The sequence below is a fragment of the Pristiophorus japonicus genome, chromosome 5, assembly GCF_044704955.1.
Source record: "Pristiophorus japonicus isolate sPriJap1 chromosome 5, sPriJap1.hap1, whole genome shotgun sequence".
Lineage (NCBI taxonomy): Eukaryota > Metazoa > Chordata > Chondrichthyes > Pristiophoridae > Pristiophorus > Pristiophorus japonicus.
The window spans coordinates 183979589-183992300 of NC_091981.1; positions in this window are offsets into that span (position 1 = coordinate 183979589).

Below are 12712 nucleotides of genomic sequence, written 5' to 3' on the forward strand. Positions count from 1 at the left end.
ACCCCTGGTTCTGGACTTTCCCAACATTGGGAACATTCTTCCTGCATCTACCCTGTCGAAACCCGTCAGAATTTTAAATGTTTCTATGAGATCCCCTCTCATTCTTCTGAACTCCAGTGAATGCAAGCCCAGTTGATCCAATCTTTCTTGATATGTCAGTCCCGCCATCCCGGGAATCAGTCTGGTGAACCTTCGCTGCACTCCCTCAATAGCAAGAATGTCCTTCCTCAAGTTAGGAGACCAAAACTGTACACAATACTACAGGTGTGGCCTCACCAAGGCCCTGTACAACTGTAGTAACACCTCCCTGCCCCTGTACTCAAATCCCCTCTTGCTATGAAGGCCAACATGCCATTTGCTTTCTTACCTGCTGTACCTGCATGCCAACCTTCAATGACTGATGTACCATGACACCCAGGTCTCGTTGCACCTCCCCTTTTCCTCATCTGTCACCATTCAGATAATAGTCTGTCTCTCTGTTTTTACAACCAAAGTGGATAACCTCACATTTATCCACATTATACTTCATCTGCCATGCATTTGCCCACTCACCTAACCTATCCAAGTCACTCTGCAGTCTCATAGCATCCTCCTTGCAGCTCACACTACCACCCAACTTCGTGTCATCGGCAAATTTGGAGATACTACATTTAATTCCCTCGTCTAAATCATTACTGTACAATGTAAACAGCTGGGGCCCCAGCACAGAACCTTGCGGTACCCCTCTAGTCACTGCCTGCCATTCTGAAAAGTACCCATTTACTCCTACTCTTTGCTTCCTGTCTGCCAACCAGTTCTCAATCCATGTCAGCACACTACCCCCAATCCCATGTGCTTTAACTTTACACATTAATCTCTTGTGTGGGACCTTGTCGAAAGCCTTCTGAAAGTCCAAATATACCACATCAACTGGTTCTCCCTTGTCCACTCTACTGGAAACATCCTCAAAAAATTCCAGAAGATTTGTCAAGCATGATTTCCCTTTCACAAATCCATGCTGACTTGGACCTATCATGTCACCTCTTTCCAAATGCACTGCTATGACATCCTTAATAATTGATTCCATCATTTTACCCACTACCGATGTCAGGCTGACTGGTCTATAATTCCCTGTTTTCTCTCTCCCTCCTTTTTTAAAAACTGGGGTTACATTAGCTACCCTCCACTCCATAGGAACTGATCCAGAGTCAATGGAATGTTGGAAAATGACTGTCAATGTATCCGCTATTTCCAAGGCCACCTCCTTAAGTACTCTGGGATGCAGTCCATCAGGCCCTGGGGATTTATCGGCCTTCAATCCCATCAATTTCCCCAACACAATTTCCTGACTAATAAGGACTTCCCTCAGTGCCTCCTTCTTGCTAGACCCTCTGACCTCTTTTATATCCGGAAGGTTGTTTGTGTCCTCCTTCGTGAATACCGAACCAAAGTACTTGTTCAATTGGTCTGCCACTTCTTTGTTCCCCGTTATGACTTCCCATGATTCTGACTGCAGGGGAACTACATTTGTCTTTACTAACCTTTACTAACCTCAGCCAGTTTCCTTAAAGGGACCATGTCAAAATGTATTTTGCCATATGTGCTGTCAGTGTTCTACAGCATTGAGGTGCTGCAAACACTGACCAGCTCTGCACAGAGGCACAGGGCTGAACCCAGGCTCTCCGATGACTCCTTCCATATGCTTATGGAGGGAGTCACAGCAAGCAGGAAGGTCCTCTTCCCTTCCCATGGGCGGACAAGACCTTCCCAGGAGATCGCACAGCCTGGTTGCACATTGCACAGAGGGCACAAACAGGGATGTGGTCAGGAGGACCTGAGTGCAGTGGTGCAAACCTTTCTGTGATCTCAATAGATCAAGAAATGTGACTACAAAGCCACACTCTACCTCATCCTGCTGTGCCTCTCATCATATCCCCATCACCCTGCCTTCCCTACCCTACTCCTGCACATCCTTACTCACACCAACATACCTTGCACCTCCACCCATCCCTCTCTCTCTATTTATATTATCATACCCCCATCTCACTAATCACCCCTCACACTCACCCTCATCCTAGTGCATTTATACCAACCAACAACACACAAGGGTAGGACTTGGGTGTTTTATGCAATGATCATGAAAAATTTCTGATAATGTGGTGTCAAACATTGAAATCTTTATTTTCAACACTTTACATTCTTGGACAGATTTGTGTGCACCTTTGGAAGTGGCTTAATGAGTTGCAGTGAATGGCGAGACATAACGGTATCCCCCTCCCCCCCCCCCACCCCGCCCCCCTGCCCCCAATGGTGAATGAGTGTGAAAGGAATAACTTGGGCATTGTAGTGATGCTTTACTTTGTTGGTGTGGGGTGGTGTCAACTGGCACATCATGTGGCAGCCAGGGTGTACAGCATCAAGTAAAATAAATCTGGTCATGGTGAGGGTATTCCTGACCTCCCAGGCAGCAATGTGGCCGGGTGCTGATGCCCTGTGTCCTGTGCAGCATCAGTTGATTGCGAAGACGGTTGGTGTTGTTGTTAGAGCTGCTGGTGTTCCCAGTGCTGCTGGTGTTGGGGCTGATTGTGGTGGGATTCCAAGGACCAAGGTGAGAGAGTATAAAGGGCACCCATGCTGATGGAATAGATAGCAGATGAAGTAGAGATTGAAGTGATCTGTCAATGGTGATAAAGGTAACGAGCCAGACTGGATGGAGACTTTTGTAAAGACTTGCAACATGGTGAATCCATTGTGGAAGTGCAGTGAGGAAGAGTTTGTGGTTGAGGGAAGATACCTCTGTAGGGTGGGAGCTTTTACTTGATATTTCAAGTTGTCAATTCACCAGCTGATTCAATGGCCACTAAACTCCTGCCTCAGCTTCACAGATGTGGTCTAGCAACAGCGTGAAACACGTGGGCGAGCTGGCAAATTCAAAAGGTAAGTTTAAATCCATTGTTATGTGGCTGTAAACAAGCCACTAATCATTTAAATTGGCTCCCCGCCGCTGCCTGTTGGGTCTGCCAGCGCTAAAAGACAAATGTGCGTGATTTGACAGTGGGTTCCCAACCCACTGTCAATCAATTCACAGTTAACTGCCAATTCGCCACTCATTCCGTCCGCTGAGCACTGGCAAAATTCTTTGATGTTATATGTTGAAAAATCACATACACAATAACAGACAATTGTAAGTTTCAGCTTGTATGTGCGCCCTGCTGGAGTACAGTACGAGATGCAATGAAAAAGCTGTAAGGTTATATAAGCTGTTGGCATGGACTGACAGTTAGTGTGTAACAGGTTGACAGATAACACTTTGTGGCATGTGTACTTGAGCCATCTACCTGGCAAATGGCATATTTGGGTAGTCTTATTTTGATAGCTTCTGTAATGTGTACCGTCTGCTTTCACAGCTGCTCCCAGGTTATGGAGATAGTATACTCAGATTTGAGCTTGGCACCATCATCTGAAAGGCATATTGTGCTGCTGTCCTCTGGAAAGCATGCCTTAAGTCTCAAACGTGGCAACTTACTTGCACCTACCTCAAATAGCAGCAGGGGTTCAGGTGCTATGCTGGCAGACTGCATGCTATTTCCACATTTTTTTTGCAATCCATTAATTTTTGCCAGTCACCTTTTCCTCAAACAGTCTTTGGTAAGGTTGAAAAATGTATTTAACATAGTTGCAGCCTTTGTCCACCTACACCTTAAAGTGGTCATATTCCTTTAAATGTTACCTGCAGCCCCTTAAGGACTGGTGCATCACTCAGTTTTCCCCCTTCCTTCCACTAGCCCCAATGTAGCCAGCAGTGCCAGTATTGGAACATTTCCCCTTATTATGATTGTAGAATTTGTATGAAAGTAAATTAGGAAGCCAATATTTATTTTCAAAGGTACATGTGTATCTGCAGATGCATATCCAAAGTTGAATGCATCCTTGCGGACAGAACAATCATATTGATTGGTGGGCTGGTAAATTAATTTTTAAAAAACAATGGAAATGGGACGTGTACCAACCGACTGCACCATCTGCAGTTGCCAGTATATATTATGTGAATGGGTGATTAGGCAAATGACATCCTCTTGATGCTATTATTTTTGTAAAAGTCAAATTATATAGAGAAACTGCAGCCCCACTTTCTTGCTTGGCTTCAGTCAGTGATTAATACAATTTACTTTTATGAATAGGATAAAAATGACATTGTGAATACATAAACCACAAACACTCCTTTATTGCAGAGATAAAAATTAAGTTCTGTTTTCTTGGATGGATTCCATATCTATCTAGTGGTTGAATACTGTATTCTAAGAGAAAGGACTAATACACTGAATTGTCATTTCTCTTTGGATTGTTCCGGTATTGTATTTGTTTAGTCTGACGAAATCATGAACTGCTTTCCATTCTGTAATTATTTCGAGTCAGTACATTTTATTTGGAATTGTTTCTGTTTACATTGGTGAAGTTTAATGATAGATGTGGAACACGAGAGGCAAATGTCAATGAAAGTTGAATTTACCATGAATACACAATCAGAAAAGCTTCTAACCTTAGTGGACATAGATGGTGCTTTCACTGAATCTGAGTGGAAATAATTAAACAATATCACGCAGCTCGTGCCCATGTCACTGAGACAGAATCCTACTGAGTAATGAACAGTGTTTTTTGCTTGTGTTTAGAGCATCAAGCAGACCCTCACTGGCTTCATATGGTGATATATTGAATCCTTTAGCAAAATAAGGAGTGATATACGTGATAGAAATAGAAACTAAAATGTACCAGCTTTCAGAATCACACAGTCTTTTCTTAAGTGGGGGGGGGGGAGGGGAAAGTGTCCATCGTTTGAGTTTAAAATTAAGTGGCTGTAATTTATCAGTATTTCTGATCTATCAAGAATGTTGCTTGCTAATGTCAGAAGCTGAAATTTCCTGGGATGACACATAGCAAAACAAAAGCACAGCCTCAATTTCATCAGCTGTGTTGCTTAGCAACCAGCTCTTCCTCAGCATTTCCAGACTAAAAACATTGCTGCATTTTTTTTAAATTGCTTCTGGTTGTGATAGGGTGAGTTTTGAAAAATATAATTCTGGGACTAAGGAGGAAAGGAGTTCATCTTTTACAATCCAAAAAAAAAGTATGATTGGTTTGTGGAAAACATTGGTTACTCACAGTTGAAGTACGATGTGCAGCCTGGGGCACCCCATTTCAGAAAGGACATCAGAGGTAATTTTGGATGATGGTGCAAATTGAGCAGGCAGTGGGCAGACACCCTCTCTGCTCTGCTAGTGATATTGATGAGGTCCAATTAACTTCTGTAATCGAGATCATTTTAAATATTCAGACATAGAAACATAGAAAATAGGTGCAGGAGCAGGCCATTCGGCGCTTCGAGCCTGCACCGCCATTCAATATGATCATGGCTGATCATGCAACTTCAGTACCCCATTCCTGCTTTCTCTCCATACCCCTTGATTCCTTTAGGGCCATATCTAACTCCCTTTTGAATATATCTAACGAACTGGCCTCAACAACTTTCTGCGGTAGGGAATTCCACAGGTTCACAATTCTCTGAGTGAAGAAGTTTCTCCTCATCTCGGTCCTAAGTGGCTTACCCCTTATCCTTAGACTGTGACCCCTGGTTCTGAACTTCCACAACATCAGGAACATTCTTCCTGCTTCTAACCTGTCCAATCCTGTCAGAATGTTATATATTTCTATGAGATCCCCTCTCATTCTTCTAAATTCCAGTGAATATAAGCCTAGTCGATCCAGTCTTTCTTCATATGTCAGTCCTGCAGACCGAGCTGTTAGCGCTAATTGCTACTTCTTATTCATAGCTCACCCAATCTGAGGGTGGGAAATCTTAAAGGGGAGTGTTATGTATGCAATAAAGGTTCAAACTGAGTACTGTTTAACTAAGCAAGGTACAACCTTGGCTCTGCTTTATTTAGGCCCATAGTGCCTGACTCTCAAAATGGCTGGCCTTTTATACCTGAGCAGCACCATGTGCATGCTGCTCAGTGGCCTCCAACAATGACGCCATCTGGTGGCTACAAATAGAATGTACATACATGACAATACCCCCCTCTGAGATCTTATCACAGCCTTTCACAGGTTGAGACGGTCTGGTACTTTGCGCTCCTGGGTTGACCATCTCAGTTCGATTCCAGCCTTGGGTGACTGTGCGGGGTCTGTTGTGGCTGATGGCTGGATGACTGACTTGTTGGGGGTGGCAGTGGCCATGTCAGGAGTTGCAAGTCCATTTTTATTGAACAGGTCAGTGATGGAAATTCCAGGTTCACTGATAACCCTTGAGTCCTCTGAAGACTGCTGGTAGGTTGGTTGGTCGTCAATGGTTTCTTCGTCTGACTGTTCTGGATCGTCTGTGTGTCTCAGCTTTGTCTGATCCATGTGTTTCCTGCAAGATTGCCCATTCTTGAGCTTAATAACGAATACTCTGTTGCCCTCCTTGGCCATGACCGTACTAGTGATCCATTTGGGACCCTGACCATAGTTCAACATATATACAGAATCATTAACAGAAATCTCACATGACACCCTTGTTGACTTTGTCTTCTGTATTCAACATGATTATTTAAATCCGGGGTACCAGAGATAGCTTGGTCTTAAGACCTCTTTTCATCATGAGTTCAGCAGGCAAGACTCCTATGAGTGTGTGGGGTCTTGTCCTGTAACTCAGAAGTATGCAGGACAAGCAGGTCTGCAATGACTCTTGCGTTACTCTCCTCATGCTTTGCTTGATAATTTGTACTGCATGTTCAGCTTGCCCGTTGGACGCAGGCTTGAACGGTGCTGACCTTATATGTTTTATGCCATTAAGTTTCACAAATTCCTGAAACTCCTGACTGGTGATATGATCCCTTCACGCTGGAGTCTGTCCAGTTCAATTTCGACATTCTCCCTCATCATATACGGTACTGCCCGAGCTTTATGATGGACAGGTCTTGCATCTGAGTCTACGTGGATCTGCTCCTTGGCTCCCATGAAGTTGCTGATACCCGGTTCGAGCAGCAAGGGGAACTTGCTCAATACTTGGGCACATGTATCTTCCTCCGATGACAATGCCTTTATGTCATTCCAGTCGTATCTGATTTTCCCCAACCAACTCCTGCCGAGCAGCGTTGGGCCATTGCCTGGAACAATCCACAGCGGTAACTCGTGAACCGCACCGTTATATGACACTCTAATTTGTGCACTGCCAATCACCTTTATCAGTTCTTTGGTGTACGTGCGCAGCTTAGTGTTAACAGGGCTCAGCCTGGGCCTCACAGTCTTAGTATCCCACAGCTTATTAAATGCCCTCTCATTCATGATCGATTGACTCGGCCCCGTGTCCGGTTCCATCGATACCAGTATCCCGTTAAACTTCACATTAATCAAAATTGTTTTACTCTTGGGTTATGAAGGAGTACAGTCCATACACTTCCTCCTCTGGCATCTCGGATTGCGTATCCGGATCCGCGCTGGTCTGACTCTCATCCTCCACCTGGTGTGTCGCAGTTCGCTTGCTCATCTGCGGACACTTGCGCTGGAGATGCCCCACTCTCCGACAGCCTTTGCAACTATATTGCTTAAATCGGCACTGCTGGTGCCGATGATTTCCTCCACAACGCCAACACGGAGAAGTCGGATACATTCCCGCTGGCGGACTTTGGGCAGCCACAGGTTTCACGAACGCAGCCGGATAGGCCCTGCCATGTGCCGCTCTGCCGAACGCCTAATCAGTCGCATTTACAGTACTTTCCGAGGTTTGGTTCTTCACCGTTATTTGCTTTAGATTCCTGTCCACAGTCATACATGATTGAGCGATCTGGATGGCCTTTTTTAAATCCAACTCCTCCACCACCAGAAGTTTGCGCAGGATCACCTAGTGGTTGATACCAATAACAAAGAAGTCCCGTAGCATGTCTGCCAACACCATCCCGAACTTGCACGGTCCCGCTAGACATCTCGGGTCGGCAACAAATTCTGCCACGCTCTGGCCCTCCGATCGGACGTGTGTATAAAACTTGTATCTCAAGATAATGATGCCGTCGTCTGGCTTGAGGTGCTCCCATACCAATGTACACAACTCCTTGTACGTTTTCTCACTTGGATCACTAGGCATGAGTAGATTCTTTATCAGACCGTAGATTTTTGAACAGCACACAGTGAGGAACATGGCCCAGTGCCGATCTGCATCATCGACCCCCTTCATTTTGCTGCCACAAAGTACTGGTTCAAATGGCTCGCAAAGTCTGCTTAATCTTCGCCCTCCACGAATTGCTCTAAAAATCCAATCGTGCTCATTTTGCAAAAGAAGGTTTTTGTATTCTCGTTGCCAAATGTTATAGAAACATAGAAAATAGGTGCAGGAGTAGGCCATTCAGCCCTTCGAGCCTGCACCACCATTCGATAACATCATGGCTGATCATTCCTCAGTACCCCTTTCCTGCTTTCTATCCATAACCCTTGATCACTTTAGCCATAAGGAGCATATCTAACTCCCTCTTGAATATATCCAATGAACTGGCATCAACAACTCTCTGGGGCAGGGAATTCCACAGGTTAACAACTCTCTGAGTGAAGACGTTTCTCCTCATCTCAGTCCTAAATGGCCTACCCCTTATCCTAAGACTGCGTCCCCTGGTTCTGGACTTCCCCAACATCGGGAACAATCTACCGCATCTAACCTGTTCCTTCCCGTCAGAATCTTGCATGTTTCTTTGAGATCCCCTCTCATCCTTCTAAACTCCAATGTCTAAAGGCCCAGTTGATCCAGTCTCTCCTCAAATGTCAGTCCGGCCATCCCAGGGATCAGCCTGGTGAACCTTCGCTGCACTCCCTCAATAGCAAGAACATCTTTCCTCAGATTAGGAGACCAAAATTGAACACAATATTCCAGATGAGGCCACATCAAGGCCCTGTACAACTGCAGTAAGACCTCCCTAGTCCTATACTCAAATCCCCTAGCTATGAAGGCCAACATACCATTTGCCTTCTTTACCGCCTGCTGTACCTGCATGCCAACTTGCAATGACTGATGAACCATCACACCCAGGTCTCGTTGCATCTCCCCTTTTTCTAATCTGCCACGATTCAGATAATATTCTGTCTTCGCATTTTTGCCCCCAAAGTGGATAACCTCATATTTATCCACATTATACTGCATCTGCCATGCATTTGCGCACTCACCTAACCTGTCTAAGTCACCCTGCAGCCTCTTAGCGTCCCCCTCACAGTTCACACCGCCACCCAGTTTAGTGTCATCTGCAAATTTAGAGATATTACACTCAACTCCTTCATCCAAATCATTGATGTATATTGTAAAGAGCTGGGGTCCCAGCACTGAGCCCTGTGGCACTCTACTAGTCACTGCCTGCCATTCTGAAAAGGACCCGTTTATCCTGACTCTCTGCTTCCTGTCTGCTAACCACTTCTCTATCCACGTCAGTATATTACCCCCAATACCATGTGCTTTGATTTTGCACACCAATCTCTTGTGTGGGACCTTGTCAAAAGCCTTTTGAAAGTCCAAATACACCACATCCACTGGTTCTCCCTTGTCCACTCTACTAGTTACATCCTCAAAAAATTCCAGAAGATTTGTCAAGCATGATTTCCCCTTCATAAATCCATGCTGACTTGGACCGATCCTGTCACTGCTTTCCAAAAGCGCTGCTATTTCATCCTTAATGATTGATTCCAACATTTTCCCCACCATGATGTCAGGCTAACCGGTCTATAATTACCCGCTTTCTCTCTCCCTCCCTTTTTAAAAAGTGGTGTCACATTAGCTATCCTCCAGTCCATAGGAACTGATCCCGAGTCGATCGACTTTTGGAAAACGATCACCAATGCATTCACTATTTCTAGGGCCACTTCTTTAAGTACTCTGGGATGCAGACTATCAGGCCCTGGGGATTTATCTGCCTTCAATCCCATCAATTTCCCGAACACAATTTCCCACCTAATAAGGATATCCTTCAGTTCCTCCTTCTCACTAGACCCTCGGTCCCCTAGTACTTTTGGAAGGTTATTTGTGTCTTCCTTTGTGAAGACAGAACCAAACTATTTGTTCAATTGGTCTGCCATTTCTTTGTTCCCCATTATAAATTCACCTGAATCCGACTGCAAGGGACCTACGTTTGTCTTCACTAATCTTTTTCTCTTCACATATTTATAGAAGCTGTTGCAGTTAGTTTTTATGTTCCCAGCAAGCTTCTTCTCGTACTCTAGTTTCCCCCTGTTAATTAAATCCTTTGTCCTCCTCTGCTGAACTCTAAATTTCTCCCAGTCCTCAGGTTTGCTGCTTTTTCTGGCCAATTTATATGCCTCTTCCTTATCCTTAATTTTCCTTGTTAGCCACGGTTGAGCCACCTTCCCCATTTTATTTTTACTCCAGACAGGGATGTACAATTGCTGAAGTTCATCCATGTGATCTTTAAATGTTTGCCATTGCCTATCTACCGTCAACCCTTTAAGTATCATTTGCCAGTCTACTCTAGCCAATTCATGTCTCATACCATCGAAGTTATCTTTCCTTAAGTTCAGGACTCTAGTTTCTGAATTAACTGTGTCACTCTCCATCCTAATAAAAATTCTACCATGTTATGGTCACTCTTCCCCAAGGGGTCTCACATAACAAGATTGCTGATTAGTCCTTTCTCATTACACATCATCCAGTCTAGGATGGCCAGCTCCCTGGTTGGTTCCTCGACATATTGGTCTGGAAAACCACCCCGAATATACTCCAGGAAATCCTCCTCCACCGCATTGCTACCAGTTTGGTTAGCCCAATCAATATGTAGATTAAAGTCACCCATGATAACTGCTGTACCTTTATTGCATGCATCCCTTATTTCTTGTTTGATGCTGTCCCCAACCTTACTACTACTGTTTGGTGGTCTGTACACAACTCCCACTTGCGTTTTCTGCCCCTTGGTATTCCACAGCTCCACCCATACCGATTCCACATCATCCAAGCTAATGTCCTTCCTTACTATTGCATTAATTTCCTCTTTAACCAGCAATGCCAACCTGCCTCCTTTTCCTTTCTGTCTATCCTTCCTAAATGTTGAATACCCCTGGATGTTGAGTTCCCAGCCTTGGTCATCCTGGAGCCATGTCTCCGTGATGCCAATTACATCATACCCGTTAACTGCTATCTGCGCAGTTAATTCGTCCACCTTATTCCGAATACTCCTCACATTGAGGCACAGAGCCTTCAGGCTTGTCTTTCGAACACACTTTGCCCCTTTAGAATTTTGCTGTGATGTGGCCCTTTTTGATATTTGCCTTAGGTTTCTCTGCCCTTCACTTTTATGTTTCCTCTTTCTATCTTTTGCTTCTGCCCCCATTCTACTTCCCTCTGATCTCCCTGCATAGGTTCCCATCCCCCTGCCATATTAGTTTAACTCCCCCCCAACAGCAAACACTCCCCCTAGGACATTGGTTCCGGTCCTGCCCAGGTGCAGGCCGTCCGGCTTGTACTGGTCCCACCTCCCCCAAAACCGGTTCCAATGTCCCAGGAATTTGAATCCCTCCCTGGTGCACCACTCCTCAAGCCACGTATTCATCTGAGCTATCCTGCGATTCCTACTCTGACCAGTACGTGGCACTGGTAGCAATCTTGAGATTACTACTTTTGAGGTCCTACTTTTTAATTTAGCTCCTAGCTCCCTAAATTCGCCTTGTTGGACCTCATCCCTTTTTTTACCTATATCGTTGGTACCTATATGCACCACGACAACTGGCTGCTCACCCTCCCTTTTCAGAATGCCCTGCAACCGCTCCGAGACATCCTTGACCCTTGCACCAGGGAGGCAACATACCATCCTGGAGTCTTGGTTGCAGCCGCAGAAACGTCTATCTATTCCCCTTACAATTGAATCCCTTATTACTATAGCTCTCCCACTCTTTTTCATGCCCTTCTGTGCAGCAGAGCCACCCACGGTGCCATGAACTTGGCTACTGCTGCCCTCCCCTAGTGAGTCATCCCCTCAACAGTACCCAAAGCGGTGTATCTGTTTTGCAGGGTGATGACCGCAGGGGACCCCTGCACTACTTTCCTTCCACTGCTCTTCCTGTTGGTCATCCATTCCCTATCTGCCTGAGTAACCTTTTCCTGCAGTAAGACCAACTCACTCAACGTGCTATTCACATCATTCTTAGCATCGTGCATATGTACGCAATAGAGGTTCAAACTGAGTACTGTTTAACTAAGCAAGCTACAACCTTAGCTCTGCTTTATTTAGGCCCAAAGTGCCTGACTCTCAAAATGGCTGGCCTTTTATACCTGAGCAACACCATGTGTGTGCTGCTCAGTGGCCTCCAACAATGACGCCATCTGGTGGCTACAAACAGAATGTACATACATGACAGGGAAGTGCACTTTTTAAAAACTAGAAATAGGAGATTGCTTTTCACATTGTACTGACAGGATGACTAAAGCTCGTGCTGTGGAGGCATTCATGGAGCAGGTCGATAACAGAAAAGAGGTACTCTAATGGGTGCAGGGTATCCAGCAAATAGTGCAGCAGCAATGGAAAGAGATGGCTGACCATGTCATTGCCACAAACATTGCTCCCTGGACCTGGCAGTGCTGCTGGGAAAATAAATGAATGACCGCACCAGAGCTGCTGAGGTGAGACTCCCGTTCACATCTCCCTTACTATCTGAACAAGCATGTACCATCTTACGTTAGCCCAGTACTACCAATCCTTCCCTCCCCCACTTCACA